The sequence below is a fragment of the Bombina bombina genome, chromosome 2 (genome assembly GCF_027579735.1).
Source record: "Bombina bombina isolate aBomBom1 chromosome 2, aBomBom1.pri, whole genome shotgun sequence".
NCBI classification, from domain to species: Eukaryota; Metazoa; Chordata; class Amphibia; order Anura; family Bombinatoridae; genus Bombina; species Bombina bombina.
This window is the reverse complement of record NC_069500.1, coordinates 436043003-436060910: the sequence shown is the minus strand read 5'-3', so window position 1 is coordinate 436060910 and position 17908 is coordinate 436043003. Positions and strand designations below refer to the sequence as shown.

Here is a 17908-nt window from a genome sequence, read left to right as displayed (position 1 = left end):
TGAGACAAGTTTTAAAGTTGATTCCAATAGAATACTCATTCAGAATGTATAAATCATTAATTTTTTAACTGTCTACCTTTAAGTATATTTTGAGTTCATGTCCCTTTAAATAAACATTTCACAATAATGCTTAAAATATCATAAACCTAGGCACCTTCCTTTTGCTAAATGAGTCTAACATATGAGTAAAGCAAATTAAGATTAACTTCTAGATTGTTTTACACACTGACTGAAATATATTTATTAAATGAGGTCTTTTTTAGCCTTCAGCGTAGAGGGACATTAAGCTATATGTTATGTATGCATTTTGTATAATATTCTTATATTTGAACAACTTAATATGTTTTGTTATTCAATCATTATATTGTAATTATATATATTCTTGGATTAAATACATCTCTACATAGGCTATTTTGATGCTGATTGTTGTTTGCATATAGATGCCTTATATCATTGACTAAGATATGTGCATTTTTTTTTTTAAAACAAGTATATTTAAAGACTGAATGTAATTCTATAGTACTTTCTAAATATGTTTAAATTCTTGTATGATATTTTTAAAAATCTATACAAAATATACTTTGTGATTGTCCCTTTAAGGACCCAAACATTTGGTATTTTTATTTAACATTGACAAAATAAACAAAAGGGGAATTTACATTCTATATAGATATTTGATGTCTAACCCAAGAGGTAAGATTGTAATAAATACATAATATTACTAAGTATAGTTAAATGACTCCACTAGAAAATTACATAGATTAACCTGGCATCCAATAACTAATTTTTAAAAATTATCAAGTTAAATGACCTACCATTTATAAATGTAATAATTTAAATAATTTCTATTAATTTTTTTAGATACCTAAGGAAGATACATGATCTTATACAATTATTTTTACATTCAACAACACTGTCACTTTCATGTAATTGAACCACTTCACCTTATTATATGTTAAAAAAATAAAATTTTTACTACATATCCTAAATAATTGTAATATATACATTTTCAATATAAAAGCATTGAAGAATCTGACTCCCCAATTAATGTTATAAAATATATATTTATATTCTCGGAAGCATTTTATTTTCTAATATTAAAGCATTATTTTATCTTATGCATGTGCTTGTCAAATAGCCAACTACCAGTCATGGGAGTCCAAGTTTGATTTATTTACAGATTATATTGATATTTAGTAGAATCTGTTCAAAATAATGTATTTAATAATAAAATGTTTAGTATTAACATGTCAAAATATAATTAATAGAAAAAAATTAAATATTCCTGGAAGTCATCAGATGCCAATCTGAAATGAAAAATAATAAAAATGGAACAAAGTTAATACACACGTTGTCAAATATTCATAAAATACATTTAAAATCATATGGTGTCTATGCTCTAACTTTGATCAACATTTTTTAAAGATAATCATTAAATTGATTTAAAATTAATGAAATACATACACCATTATATTGTTGATTAAAAATTCTATTTAAATATCCAAAATTCAAATTATACATAATAATGTATATCACATTTCAACAATATATGTATGCTGAACATAAATCTAATATTTCATGTCCATTCAAATACCTCTATATCAACTATAATATGTATTCCTTTTTCTGATTGTGATCCCTAAATATCTAATGATGAAATAAGTATGACTAATGTATGTAAGCTAACAATAATCAACATTCTTCATGTGATTCTTAACTAGCATGCACCAACCTGGATAATGCATGGTCTTTGAAAGTCAATTCAGGGGTAAACAGTTGATCTTCAATAGGTGTCTTATTCATCAGTTCATTAAATAGAGGACTGGGAAATACCATCTACAAAATAGAAAATCATCTAAGTGTCTCCAATAGGATGTCTCCACAGCCTTATTCTATCAAATAGTTTGCACTTACCATGTGAACATGTCTTTGTATGGTTTTCAAGGTCAGCAGAATTGAAAGATAATGCCAGACATGATCCCATTGGTATACTTCAATTTCAATCTTGGCTTTTTCCCCACTGTCAGTCTGGGCAATCTTGACTGTCAGGCTTCAAATTGTTCCCTTTCAGTCTTTAGATTAAGTCATCTCCCTAATGTAATAAATTTAATAAAAAAAAATCATACAAGTGTGTGAATCAGTTCTGTACCCCTCTCCCACCCCCCATTTCATAATAAATATCTGTCACTAGCTTACTAAGCCTGTGTATGAACCTGTGTTATTTTCTAGCAAGTGTGAAGATGAGTCATATTGAGCATAAAAAACCTCTGTGTGACATTGAACCATAGTCATTCTAGAGTATCCCTTTCTGATTATGTACATTTTAAGTACTGTGTAAACAAAAATCTATTTCTTAAAATGTATGCCATATGATGTATTTGTGTACAAATCATGCCAGCAACAGTCCATACATTTCTACTTACCATCTGATGTCCTCTTTAAAAACCAGGTGGCAAAGACTCGCTATAGGACCCAATGCCCAGAGCATCACCTATATTATGAAAATTAAAAATTATTCTAACATTTGATCAATACTAACATGTTTGCACAATTCTCTACTTGTCATTTCCCTAGAGTTCACATCTATTGAAAATACTACACAGTCTAACTTCTATTCTTTACCGTCTAAAGTGGCGGTTGATGACGTCTGCTCTGACATCAAGTCCCTCGTCCTGGAATTCCCCCTCTAGAACAGGATCATCCTCCTCATCTCTGAGGAGGTCTCTGTCCACCGGGACGGCCTGCAGCATCCCAGCCCGCTGTGCAATATTATGCAGGACGCTACAGGCTACAACGATCTTCGCCACCTTCTTTGGGTTGTACTGGAGTGCTCCTCCAGAACGGTCCAGGCACCTGAATCTCATCTTCAGGAGCCCGAACATCCTTTCAACCACCGCCCTGGTTCTCTTATGAGCCCTATTGTAGCGCTCCTCAGACACATCAGTCGGGCTACGCAAGGGGGTAATGAGCCAAGGCCGGCTCATGTACCCAGAATCACCTATAAATTTTGAACAGAACATAATTCAAACAGAATACTTAAACTAGTATATTGTTGTATAATTTTTTTTTATTTAAAAACCATAATCCATATTAAAACTTGTCAGAAACATACCAATAAAAAAAATTCTATATTATTCTGTATCTTCCCATTTCAGCTAAGACATGCTACATATGCGTATTGTTCTGAAAACAAACCTTGTGTAAAATGCTAAATACATGGTTACATTGCATTCTCTATCTGAACACTTAAGGTAAGACATGCTACATATCTGCATTTAAATAAAACTAGACATTAGCAGAAAGAGACAATGACAGGGTTAAATTGCATGAGATAATAGCTTCCCATTTCAGCTAAGACATGCTCCATATGCGTATTGTTCTGAAAACAAACCTTGTGTAAAATGCTAAATACATGGTTACATTGCATTCTCTATCTGAACACTTAAGGTAAGAAATGCTACATATCTGCATTTAAATAAAAATAGACATTAGTAGAAAGAGACAATGACAGGGTTAAATTGCATGAGATAATAGCTTCCCATTTCAGCTAAGACATGCTCCATATGCGTATTGTTCTGAAAACAAACCTTGTGTAAAATGCTAAATACATGGTTACATTGCATTCTCTATCTGAACACTTAAGGTAAGACATGCTACATATCTGCATTTAAATAAAACTAGACATTAGCAGAAAGAGACAATGACAGGGTTAAATTGCATGAGATAATAGCTTCCCATTTCAGCTAAGACATGCTCCATATGCGTATTGTTCTGAAAACAAACCTTGTGTAAAATGCTAAATACATGGTTACATTGCATTCTCTATCTGAACACTTAAGGTAAGACATGCTACATATCTGCATTTAAATAAAACTAGACATTAGCAGAAACATTAGCAGAAAGAGACAATGACAGGGTTAAATTGCATGAGATAATAGCTTCCCATTTCAGCTAAGACATGCTACATATGCGTATTGTTCTGAAAACAAACCTTGTGTAAAATGCTAAATACATGGTTACATTGCATTCTCTATCTGAACACTTAAGGTAAGACATGCTACATATCTGCATTTAAATAAAAATAGACATTAGCGTCGGTAAATAACAAATGGTTAAATTTAATCCTATAGCTGAACATGACGCTAACAGTTAAAAAATACAGGGCCAATTGTCAACATTATTAACCATGTTGAGCACAAATACTCACCAACGAGATAACCAGGGGGCATTTGTCTTTCCTCAAACTGGCTCCACAGGGACGACAGAGAGAGGATGCGGGCATCATGACAAGCCCCTCCAAAATTCGCATACACATGCATAATCCTCATCCGTGCGTCACAAACATACTGCACGTTGAGGCTATGAAAATGTTTGCGATTTCTGAAGGGCAAGTCATCAATTGGAGCACGCAGCGCAATGTGGGTACAATCTATGGCTCCCAAGACATTGGGCAATTGAGCAATATCAAAGAATTCCCGCTTCAGGCGCCTCCAATCACCATCATTCTGTGGGAATCCTATGTATTGCTTACTGATACGTACCATGGCGTCCAGAAAGTTATCAAACACCACAGAGAATGTACCTTGAGACAGGCCATGCATGTACAGTTGTCCGGATTGAAAACTCCCGGAGGCCAGGACGTATAGACAGCTTAGCATCTTACTCATGGGGGGAACAGCAGTCCTTATTCTTATACGTGGCTCCAAATGAGGTTTAAGAAGATCGTAAAGGCCAATGAGCTGTTCGCGATCGAGCCGATACTTATCAAAAACCTCAAAGTCACTCATGTTTTCCAAGGTGGGTCTCACCCTGTAGACACGAGGACCTCGAACCAGACGACCCCTTCGTCTCGGTCTGAGCCGCTGAGGCTGCCTGATTCGACCAACAGCTAGTTCGCCAATAGCAGCACCAGCAGCGTCTACCATGTCATCGTCATCCATCTTTCAAAACAGCGTAACAAGGTATGCACTTGATCTGATGTGGATCACAAGTGATGCTTTGGCCATGTTGTTTGGGGGATTTATAGTACGATTAGTCCAATGGTAGTGAGTTTGTAATGATTGCTGATTGTATTCACCTGTTTGTATGTGAGCGGCGCGAATGCTTTCACAGTGGGCGTTGTATTTTTTTGGCTGAAATGCTGTTTTCCGCCAATAAATCTCAATGTGAAAGTGTCAAATATCACACATACAGTGCATGTTTGTAATGTTTGATCATATGCGTAATAAATATTTATTAAACGCGATCTTATAGTAACAAGCACACGTCCAGGCTAACATGAATGAAAGTGCATAGTTGTGTATAATGTGCATCGAATGTGATCGATCAATGTTGCTGCAACATTGTTTGTAAACGATAAAGTAACATCTGTAGTATTGTATATATAAGTGATTGCCGAGCTGTCAATATTGTATGCGTCCCTTTAAAATCGCAATAATAATTCAGAACTTCCCGTCTGCCATCTGTAGTATTGTATATATAAGTGATTGCCGAGCAGTCAATAGTGTATGCGTCCCTGTAAAATCGCAATAATAATTCAGAACTTCCCGTCTGCCATCTGTAGTATTGTATATATAAGTGATTGCCAAGCTGTCAATATTGTATGCGTCCCATTCAAATCGCCATAAAAAATCAGAACTTCCGGCTGTCATCTGTAGTATTGTATATATAAGTGATTTCCGAGCTGTCAATATTGTATGCGTCCCATTCAAATCGCCATAAAAAATCAGAACTTCCGGCTGTCATCTGTAGTATTGTATATATAAGTGATTTCCGAGCTGTCAATATTGTATGCGTCCCTTTCAAATCGCACTAATACTGAATAACTTCCCGTCTGCCATCTGTAGTATTGTATATATAAGTGATTGCCGAGCTGTCAATATTGTATGCGTCCCATTCAAATCGCCATAAAAAATCAGAACTTCCGGCTGTCATCTGTAGTATTGTATATATAAGTGATTTCAGAGCTGTCAATATTGTATGCGTCCCTTTAAAATCGCACTAATGCGGAATAACTTCCGGCTGTCATCTGTAGTATTGTATATATAAGTGATTGCCGAGATGTCAATATTGTATGCGTCCCATTCAAATCGCCATAAAAAATCAGAACTTCCGGCTGTCATCTGTAGTATTGTATATATAAGTGATTTCAGAGCTGTCAATATTGTATGCGTCCCTTTAAAATCGCAATAATAATTCAGAACTTCCGGCTGTCATCTGTAGTATTGTATATATAAGTGATTTTAGATCTGACAATATTGTATGCGTGCCATAAAAATGGCACTAATACTGAATAACTTCCGGCTGCCATCTGTAGTATTATATATATAAGTGATTTGCGATCTGACAATATTTATTAATTGTCCCATTGAAATCTCCATAATAATGCTGTTCAAAAGTGTGGTTTACGTATATGTTGTATTGTAGTATTGAGTGTTAAAGTTCCTAAAGGGGCGGTACAGTGGTGAATCTGTGATGTGTATGGTTGAATCTTCTAATGACGTCATGATATTATTAACCTGCCTATGTAGTTGTGAAATCCTCATTGTGTTGTTGTATTGTGCTACATTGTTATTGTGTGCTGAATAAAATCTAAATGTGTGCTTTGTGGTTGCGTGATGGGTGATGCGTGTTATGTACATGTACGTATATATTGTGATTGTGTCCCACATATGCTGACTTCTATATAGCGGTCTGGCATTGTTGTTCCTTCCCATAAAGTGACATCTGTAATCTGGTGTAATGATGTATTTTTTGTAGGTAATTCCTAATGGTTTATTGTGATGGAATCATGATGTTAAAAGTACAGTCAAATCCATATGTTGTGTTTTGTGATTCCTGTAGAGAATGTAATGTGTTTTTCCCCCATCATTTGAATGCACATGTATGAGTGAATGTTAAAAGTAATATATGTGCATCCATGAGTGATTATGTGTTAAGCCTATGTAAATATGCAGTTGCTGCAAGCATATGAGTTGAATAACTGAAATGCAATAATAAAGGTAAATGAGAGGTGTTTCCCATTGTGTAGTGTTTGTGAATCCAGAAATGTGTATTGAATTTTATTTTAATTTTAAATGTAATTTTATTGAAATAATAATGTGTTACTAGTGATGTGGATTTGTAGTTGATGTAATCTAAAAGTGTGAAACAAATTTATGGTGTTGTGAATATTTAATAATTAAAAACCATAAGTCCACCATAGGGAAATAGTCATTTCTTGATCTATTTATCATCGCTAGGTCTAACGCATAAAATCATGTTTTTTCTAGCGCTGGTATTTGGAGTTTTTCAGTCTACGCTATTTGCGTGCGTTAGGGAAATGAGGGTTTCGCGTGCACGAGCACGTCTTCCCAATAGAAGTCAATGGAGGCTCTAAAGATTTCTAATTTTTTTTTCTAAGACTGGTTTTCCTCGTAAAGTGAGTGACGTCATGAGCTTGTGTGAAAAAGTAACTAAATCGTGTTCTTTTTGTAATAAATAAATATTTTGTGTATGTCATGTGGTGTATATTGTTTGTATGCATCGATGAGTGTATGTTTGTGATAATGTTATTAGTTAGATGTAGGTATATGAGGGTCTTTTCCCGTATGTCCATGTAAGTCAATGGGAAAATGGATTTTTGTGGATTTATTTCAAACACCCGAGATCTCGCAACTTTAATCCTTTGTATTTTACCGAAAACAAAATAAATATGAAAAATATAGATAGTGTAGTGTTTGTATGAGTGTAAGTGTACTTTGTGTAATATTTGTTTTGTGATTCGTGGATGTTGTTTTTGTCGGTATATGTTTACTACTGGGTCTGAGGTGGCGGTAGAAAGTTGAGCGTTAGGTGTATTTTGAGTTGCGGTAAATAAACTCTAAATACCGGAGTGCGTAAGAAACCAGCGTTAGGAGCCTCTAACGCTGGTTTTCACGGCTAACGCCGAACTCCAAATCTAGGCCTATATAAGATTTCTGTGTTAGAGTTTCATTTATCCCTCTTTTTATACAAGGCTAGGAGAAACAGTTCATCTTTTCTTTCCTTTTGTTTTTTTTAGTATGACAAACAAGGTCATTAATATATTTTCAGACAACTTGTAATTATTCTATATGTGACTGGATTGTCAACTTTTATGTTTATTTCTAAGATGTTATAATAAAAATAATTTCAACATAAAAAGATATTAATTCTTATTGACATTCTTAAGTGACTTTAAGATAAGTATAGGGCATGATAATCAAATATATTTTCTATTCCATCTAAAGGAGGGTATTTATAAATGTATTAAGGTCTTTTTTGTAGTGTGTCAGCCAGGCCTGTGATAGATTCTCAGGACTTGGCTGTTCTCAGTCATGCTGTTCCTGTTTTGTTTCTCAAATCTGAACAGTTTTTAGTTAAAACTAAGTCTCTTAATGGCAAAAAATATATATTTATATGGAAAAAAATAATTTATATATTAACATGTTAACCTTTTTCTCTTTCATTGAAAAATTGTGTGTCCCTTTAAGAGTTGCAAGCACAAAGTTTATGAAAAAATGTTTCTCTATGATTTATTGAATATGAACAAAAAAATATAAACAAAAATCACAGAACTGATATTGCAGTGAATTAAGCATTTTTGAAATAAAATAAGGAAATAAACTAAGCACAGTACTTACCAAAAGCAAAGACCAAAAGCAGGGATTGCATAGTTTAAAAGGGACGTGAACCCAAAACATTTTCTTTCATGATTAAGATAGAGCATACAGTTTTAAACAACTTTTCAATTTCAATTTATCATTTAATTTGCTTTGTCCTTTTGGTATCATTGTGGAAAAGCCTAACTAGGGCCTAGATTTGGAGTTTTGTCGGTAACGACCTGAAAAACTAACGCCGGCTTTTTTCTGGCCGCACCATAAAAATAACTCTGGTATCGAGAGTCCACATAAAGGCTGCGTTAGGCTCCAAAAAAGGAGCGTAGAGCATTTTTAACGCAGCTTCAACTCTCGATACCAGAGTTGCTTACGGACGCGGCCAGCCTCAAAAACGTGCTCGTGCACGATTCCCCCATAGGAAACAATGGGGCTGTTTGAGCTGAAAAAAAACCAAACACCTGCAAAAAAGCCGCGTTCAGCTCCTAACGCAGCCCCATTGTTTGCTATGCGGTAACCCTTCCTACGTCTGCACTTAACACTCTAACATGTACCCCGAGTCTAAACACCCCTAACCTTACACTTATTAACCCCTAATCTGCCGCCCCCGCTATCGCTGACCCCTGCATATTATTATTAACCCCTAATTTGCCGCTCCGTAAACCGCCGCTACTTACATTATCCCTATGTACCCCTAATCTGCTGCCCCTAACATCGCCGACCTCTATATTATATTTATTAACCCCTAATCTGCCCCCCACAACGTCGCCTCCACCTGCCTACACTTATTAACCCCTAATCTGCCGACCGGACCTGAGCGCTACTATAATAAAGTTATTAACCCCTAATCCGCCTCACTAACCCTATCATAAATAGTATTAACCCCTAATCTGCCCTCCCTAACATCGCCGACACCTAACTTCAATTATTAACCCCTAATCTGCCGACCGAATCTCGCCGCTATTCTAATAAATGTATTAACCCCTAAAGCTAAATCTAACCCTAATACTAACACCCCCCTAAGTTAAATATAATTTAAATCTAACGAAATTAATTAACTCTTATTAAACAAATTATTCCAATTGAAAGCTAAATACTTACCTGTAAAATAAATCCTAATATAGCTACAATATAAATTATAATTATATTATAGCTATTTTAGGATTTATATTTATTTTACAGGTAACTTTGTATTTATTTTAACCAGGTACAATAGCTATTAAATAGTTAAGAACTATTTAATAGCTAAAATAGTTAAAATAATTACAAATTTACCTGTAAAAGAAATCCTAACCTAAGTTACAAATAAACCTAACACTAGACTATCAATAAATTAATTAAATAAACTACCTACAATTAACCTAACACTACACTATCAATAAATTAATTAAATACAATTGCTACAAATAAATACAATTAAATAAACTAGCTAAAGTACAAAAAATAAAAAAATATTTACAAACATAAGAAAAATATTACAACAATTTTAAACTAATTACACCTACTCTAAGCCCCCTAATAAAATAACAAAGCCCCCCAAAATAAAAAAATGCCCTACCCTATTCTAAATTACTAAAGTTCAAAGCTCTTTTACCTTACCAGCCCTGAACAGGGCCCTTTGCGGGGCATGCCCCAAGAAATTCAGCTCTTTTGCCTGTAAAAAAACCCATACAATACCCCCCCCCAACATTACAACCCACCACCCACATACCCCTAATCTAACCCAAACCCCCCTTAAATAAACCTAACACTAAGCCCCTGAAGATCATCCTACCTTGTCTTCACCATACCAGGTTCACCGATCGGTCCAGAAGAGCTCCTCCGATGTCCTGATCCAAGCCCAAGCGGGGGGCTGAAGAGGTCCATGATCCGGCTGAAGTCTTCATCCAAGCGGGCCAGAAGAGGTCTTCCATCCGATTGAAGTCTTCATCCAAGCGGCATCCATCCGGAGCGAAGCGGCAGCATCCTGAAGACCTCCACCGCGGAACATCCATCCTGGCCGACGACTGGCCGACGACTGAACGACGAATGACAGTTCCTTTAAATGACGTCATCCAAGATGGCGTCCCTCGAATTCCGATTGGCTGATAGGATTCTATCAGCCAATCGGAATTAAGGTAGGAATATTCTGATTGGCTGATGGAATCAGCCAATCAGAATCAAGTTCAATCCGATTGGCTGATCCGATCAGCCAATCAGATTGAGCTCGCATTCTATTGGCTGTTCCGATCAGCCAATAGAATGCAAGCTCAATCTGATTGGCTGATTGGAAGACCTCTTCTGGCCCACTTGGATGAAGACTTGAGCCGGATCATGGACCTCTTCAGCCCCCCGCTTGGGCTTGGATCAGGACATCGGAGGAGCTCTTCTGGACCGATCGGTGAACCTGGTATGGTGAAGACAAGGTAGGATGATCTTCAGGGGCTTAGTGTTAGGTTTATTTAAGGGGGGTTTGGGTTAGATTAGGGGTATGTGGGTGGTGGGTTGTAATGTTGGGGGGGGTATTGTATGTTTTTTTTTACAAGCAAAAGAGCTGAATTTCTTGGGGCATGCCCCGCAAAGGGCCCTGTTCAGGGCTGGTAAGGTAAAAGAGCTTTGAACTTTAGTAATTTAGAATAGGGTAGGGCATTTTTTTATTTTGGGGGGCTTTGTTATTTTATTAGGGGGCTTAGAGTAGGTGTAATTAGTTTAAAATTGTTGTAATATTTTTCTTATGTTTGTAAATATTTTTTTATTTTTTGTAACTTAGTTCATTTTTATTTTTTGTACTTTAGCTAGTTTATTTAATTGTATTTATTTGTAGCAATTGTATTTAATTAATTTATTGATAGTGTAGTGTTAGGTTAATTGTAGGTAATTGTAGGTAGTTTATTTAATTAATTTATTGATAGTCTAGTGTTAGGTTTATTTGTAACTTAGGTTAGGATTTCTTTTACAGGTAAATTTGTAATTATTTTAACTATTTTAGCTATTAAATAGTTCTTAACTATTTAATAGCTATTGTACCTGGTTAAAATAAATACAAAGTTACCTGTAAAATAAATATAAATCCTAAAATAGCTATAATATAATTATAATTTATATTGTAGCTATATTAGGATTTATTTTACAGGTAAGTATTTAGCTTTAAATTGGAATAATTTATTTAATAAGAGTTAATTAATTTCGTTAGATTTAAATTATATTTAATTTAGGGGGGTGTTAGTATTAGGGTTAGACTTAGCTTTAGGGGTTAATACATTTATTAGAATAGCGGCGAGATTCGGTCGGCAGATTAGGGGTTAATAATTGAAGTTAGGTGTCGGCGATGTTAGGGAGGGCAGATTAGGGGTTAATACTATTTATGATAGGGTTAGTGAGGCGGATTAGGGGTTAATAACTTTATTATAGTAGCGCTCAGGTCCGGTCGGCAGATTAGGGGTTAATAAGTGTAGGCAGGTGGAGGCGATGTTGTGGGGGGCAGATTAGGGGTTAATAAATATAATATAGGGGTCGGTGGTGTTAGGGGCAGCAGATTAGGGGTACATAAGGATAACGTAGGTGGCGGCGCTTTGCGGTCGGCAGATTAGGGGTTAATAAGTGTAGGCAGGTGGAGGCGACGTTGAGGGGGGCAGATTAGGGGTTAATAAATATAATACAGGGGTCGGCGGTGTTAGGGGCAGCAGATTAGGGGTACATAAGGATAACGTAGGTGGCGGTCGGCAGATTAGGGGTTAAAAAATTTTTTGCGAGTGTCGGCGATGTGGGGGGACCTCGGTTTAGGGGTACATAGGTAGTTTATGGGTGTTAGTGTACTTTAGAGTACAGTAGTTAAGAGCTTTATAAACCGGCGTTAGCCCAGAAAGCTCTTAACTACTGACTTTTTTCCTGCGGCTGGAGTTTTGTCGTTAGATGTCTAACGCTCACTTCAGAAACGACTCTAAATACCGGAGTTAGAAAAATCCCATTGAAAAGATAGGATACGCAATTTACGTAAGGGGATCTGCGGTATGGAAAAGTCACGGCTGGAAAGTGAGCGTTAGACCCTATTTTGAGTGACTCCAAATACCGGCGGTAGCCTAAAACCAGCGTTAGGAGCCTCTAACGCTGGTTTTCACGGCTAACGCCAAACTCTAAATCTAGGCCTAGGTAAACTCAGGAGCAGCAACGCACTTCTGAAAACTAGTTGCTGGTTCCACACACACACAAATATATATATATCTTGTCATTGTCTCACTTGATGTGTTCAGCTAACTCCCACTAGTTCATTGCTGCTCCTTCAACAAAGGATGCAAAGAGATCAAAGCGAATTTGATAATAGAATTTGAAATTTGTTTAAAATTGTATGCTATGTCTGAATCATGTTCCTTTAATTAATCATCATTCTCTTCACAATAATAATCACTGCTTCAACTTATAACACAGAAAAAGAAAAATAACAATATTTTTCTTGCAAATGTAGATTCTTATATACAGTCATGGCCAAAAATATTGGCGCCCCTGCATTTCTGTCAGATAATGCACCATTTCGCCCAGAAAATTGTTTTCAATTACTAATGTTTAGGCATTCCCATGTTTATTTTATTTTTTTTGTATTGGTATGACACAAAAAAAGTGTTGAAACAAAAGCCAAATCTGACACATTCCACGCAAAACTCCAAAAATGGACTGGACAAAATTATTGGAACCTTCTCAAAATTGTAAGAAATAATTGCATTTCATATTTGCGATGCTCCTGTAATTTGTAATTAAACTCACCATATCAATTAACAGGTGCTGACAATATAGAAATCACACCGGCAAACAGTTAAAATGGTGAAACATGTACTCAACCTTTCTGCTGTGTGTCTCTGTGTGCTACACTGAGCATGGAAAAGAGAAAGAGCAGCAAAGAATTGTCTGAGAATTTTAGAACAAAAATTGTGAAAATGCATGGACAATTCTCAAGGTTACAAGTCCATCTCCAGAGATCTTAATGCTCCTGTGTCCACTGTGCACAACATTGTCAAGAAGTTTACAGCCCATGGCACTGTAGCTAATCTCCTTGGACGTGGACGAAAGAGAAAAATTGATCAGAGATTGCAACAAAGGATTGTTCGAATGGTGGATAAAGAACCTTAACTTCCAGACAAATTCAAGCTGACCTTCAGGCACAGGGTACAAATGTGTCCGCTTGCACTATATGTCGCCATCGGAATTAAAAGGGATGCTATGGTAGGAGACCCAGGAGGACCCCAATGCTGACACAGAAACATAAAAAGGCCAGATTGGAGTCTGCCAAAACTTACATGAGGAAGCCAAAATCTTTTTGGGAAAATGTGCTGTGGACAAAACAAAATTACAGATTTTTGGTAAAGCCCATCATTCTACTGTTTTCAGAAAAAGAAATGAGGCTTTTAAAGAAAATAATACAGTCCCTACAGTTAAACATGCTGGAGGTTCACTGATGTTTTGGGGTTGGCTTTGCTGATTCAGGCACTGGATGTCTTGACAGTGTGCATAGCATTATGAAATCTGAAGACTACCAAAGACTTCTGTGGTGCAATGTAGGGCCCAGTGTCAGAAAGTTGGATCTCCGTCAGAGGTCATGGGTCTTACAGCAAGACAATGACCAAAAGCACCCAGAAATGGTTTAAGACAAAGCGCTGGAGAGTACTGAACTGGCCAGGAATGAGTCCAGATCTCAATCCCATAGAGTACCTGTGGAGAGATCTCAAAACAGCAGTTGGGAAAAGGAACCCTTCCAATCTGAGAGACCTGGAGCAGTTGACGAACGAAGAGTGGTCAAATTCCAGTAGAGGGGTTTAAGAATCTCATTGATGGTTACAGGAAGCAATTGATTTCAGTTATTTTTTCCAAGGGGTGTGCTACCAAATATTAAATTGAGGGTGCCAATTTTTTTGTCCAGTCCATTTTTTGAGTTTTGCGTGGAATGTGTCAAATTTGGCTTTTTTCTCTCCACTTTTATACCAAGACAAACAAAAGAAATAAACATGAGAATGCCTAAACTTTTGTAATTGGAACAATTTTCTGGGCGAAGTGGTGCATTATCTGACAGAAATGCAGGGGTGCCAATATTTTTTTGCCATGACTGTACATGTACACACAGGTAGAAAACACTTAATCCAAACTGCTTGGAACCTGAAAATGTTTGGATTTCAGGATTGTTTGTATTTTGGAATATTTGAATCTGTGAAATGGGACAACTTGGAGAAGGGATGGAACCAAGTGTAACCATCAATAATATGTAATTTAGGCAATATTTTAATGTCATAATACATCTTATATGAGACACCTAAAGGTAGTTTTATACATAGCACCATCAGAAAGTACAGTACTGTAATCAAAACCAAAAACACAGGCAGGGAAGATTGTTACTTACAGGCAGGGAAAACTACAATTTATGCTGATAAATTATTTTATGCTGCCAAATTAATTCATAACATATGTGAAATACTTTACCTGGCCACCAGGAGGAGGAAAAGACACCTAAGCAAAGCATTAGATATCCCTCCCACTTCCCCTACCCTTCCCCTACCCTCTCAGTAGTTCAAGTCGAGAATAAAGAAAAGTAGATATATAAGAAGGGGTACAGAGGTTCCAAAAGACACCACTACATTATCGCAGGGCTGGGTTGTGGACTCTCACTGACAAGAAAGAAAATAATTTATCAAGTAAGATATAAATTGTTTTTCTTTCTAATGGCAGTGAGAGTCCACATATTAATTCATAAACCTTTGGGAAACCAATACCCAAGCTGTGGAGGACATGAATAAATAGGGAGGGAAAGTAGGAAAGTAGGAAAGACAGTCATAATACAAGGCACCACCACAAGAAAACTTTCTCCCAAAGGGCGCCTTTATTTAGACAAAAACAGTGAATAATACAATTTTTGTGAAAATAAGCTACGAGAACCAAGAAGCATACTTACGTATCAGTTCAACTGAAGCCTTATTCTTGCAGGCCAGGAAGAAAACAGCCATGAGAAAAAAAGTACTGTAATCCTTCATAGAAGCTGGTGGTTCGTTTCTGTACTGTACTTGCAAACAGCTGTAGCTTCCTGACCATTGCATTTACCCGAAGGCAAGATAAACAAAGGAGAAGATTGATGAAACCAGTGGCGTCACTAAGGTTGGTGTCACCTGGTGCGGTAAGTTATGGTGTCACCCCCGCTCCCCCCAGAAAACAGACACACGCAAACACAAAAACACAAGCACACACACACAAACACTCAGACACACTTAAAAACACACTCAGATGCACACGCAAACACTCGGAAACACAAGCAGACACACACAAAAACACACACAAAAGCACTCAGACACACACACACACAAACAAAATATGTAAACTGCACTGCATTAATTATAATGCTCATGCCTAGAGCTGCTCCCTGGCTCAGCAGAGCATCAAATGAAAGATAAACAGAGCACTCTAAAAATAAATCAGTAAAGAAAAGGTTTAGGCGCGCAAACTATGAAAATTCTGCTCTCTGACTCTGTTCCAAGTCTGTCAGTGCACAGCCCCGGTCCGCGTGCCTACTGCTTCTTATGGCCAAGCACCTCTGCTCTCTTCCCACCCCTAGACCCCCGTCCGCCCTCCCCTCCTACCTCTTCAGTGTGCACTTAGTGTACCGTAACCGTACCGGTCTGGTGGGCATCATACGTGTCTCCTTCACTTTAGAGAAAGTGTCACTGAGCACAGATAGGCAGGCAGGTTTAGGCTAGCAGCGCAACTTCGCAAGCCCCACGGCATGCCCAAAACATTCATAGTGAAATTGGGCAGGGGAGGAGCAAAGTACAAACAAGCAAAAGCAGCTGGGAAAACTATTTGTGGAAATTGCAGCGCTGGCTCAAGGGGCAAAAAAATGAAGTGTCTTCAACTTCCCCAATCCCACTAATGTTCACAAATGCTGGCCCCTCTAATAAAAAAATATACCCGGGCCCGCACCCCCCTAGTGACGCCACTGGATGAAACTCATTCTAACCACGTCCAGATTAAGCAACAGTCTCTTCCTAGAGGAAAAAGGGTTGTGGCAAGGAAAATGAAACATAATCTAGATAAATAAAGAGTGAAGAGACAACATAGGAAAAATTCAACCTAAACCACAGAATATAGTCTATTATCTAAGGAGACACTAAATAAGGCAGAAACCTTGGATGACAGACAGATCCAACCCTCTATGAGTAGAGGAAAGGAGAACAGAAAACACCCCATCCAAAATAGAACCTAATACTATAGAAAACAGACTTAAACAGAGTCAGTTGAAGAGCTCTAAGAACAAGATTAAAGATTCATGGAGGAGCAGTAGTCTTGAAAACGGAAATCTGACCTCTAAGAACTAAGAGAACTAGCCAACAGGCCCCATCCCTAGACCATCCAGTAGAACTTGAAAGGATCCATGGAGTCTTTCCCTTAAACCAAGGTAACCTATGGTTCTCACACAAAGACAGAAGCCTTCACACCATGTGGTAAGAATGTCTGGTAACAGACCTTCTAGCCTGAACCAAAGAATCAAACACCGCCTCAGAAATCCTCATTGAGACAGTCATCAAGAATCTAGGCCAGAAGGACTAGTTTCTGGGGAGGCCGTCATATAGGAAAAGACAACACACTCACAAGGTCTGCTTACCAAATCCTGCCTGGCCATGCCGGAAAGTACCTGAATCCTAGATTTTTCTTCTGAATTAGTCAAGCTATAACTCGAGGAAACAGACCAATGTAGGAACAAGATACTCCAGATCAACAAGTGAAACAGCTGCTAAAATGTCCACCAACACTGAGGATCTCTCGATCTCCACCCAACTCAGGCTGTTTGGTATTGAGATGAGAAGACATCAGATTTACCTCCGGGCACCCCCGCCTGTGGAAGATCTCAGAAAACACCTCCCGGAATAAGGATAATTCCCCGGTGTTGCAGTGTTACTCTGCTTCCCAAAAATCCCCTATTCAATTATCCACTCTCTTAACTTGAATAGCTGACCTTTAAAAGTCTCTCCCCAAAGGAGGATACAAGAGACCACTTGCATAGTCAGAGAAATTGCGAGGACCTCCCTGGAGAGTAACTTAGTTCACCATAGTGATGATGCCAAACAATCGAATAATCAGAATGCAACTGGGGCCATGATTGAACAGCATTGAAGAAGGGCCCAATTCAAAAAGGTTATCGGGAGGATCCCTTCCCCTGGGCTCTAAGAACCCTGAACACACAGCACCCCATCCTGATAGACTCGCACAAGCAGAGAAAATATCCCAGGGAAAGTGAAGGAAAACACATGCCGAAGGAAAAAAAACTCCTTATCTCTGGTTACAGA

General features: G+C 37.4%; 1 pseudogene; it reads left to right on the top strand.

Annotated features, from left to right (window-relative positions):
- LOC128646992 (DNA-binding protein inhibitor ID-2-like) overlaps positions 1-17492 on the top strand; it is a 48220-nt pseudogene extending 30728 nt beyond the window's left edge.
- The last annotated feature ends 416 nt before the right edge of the window (positions 17493-17908 follow it).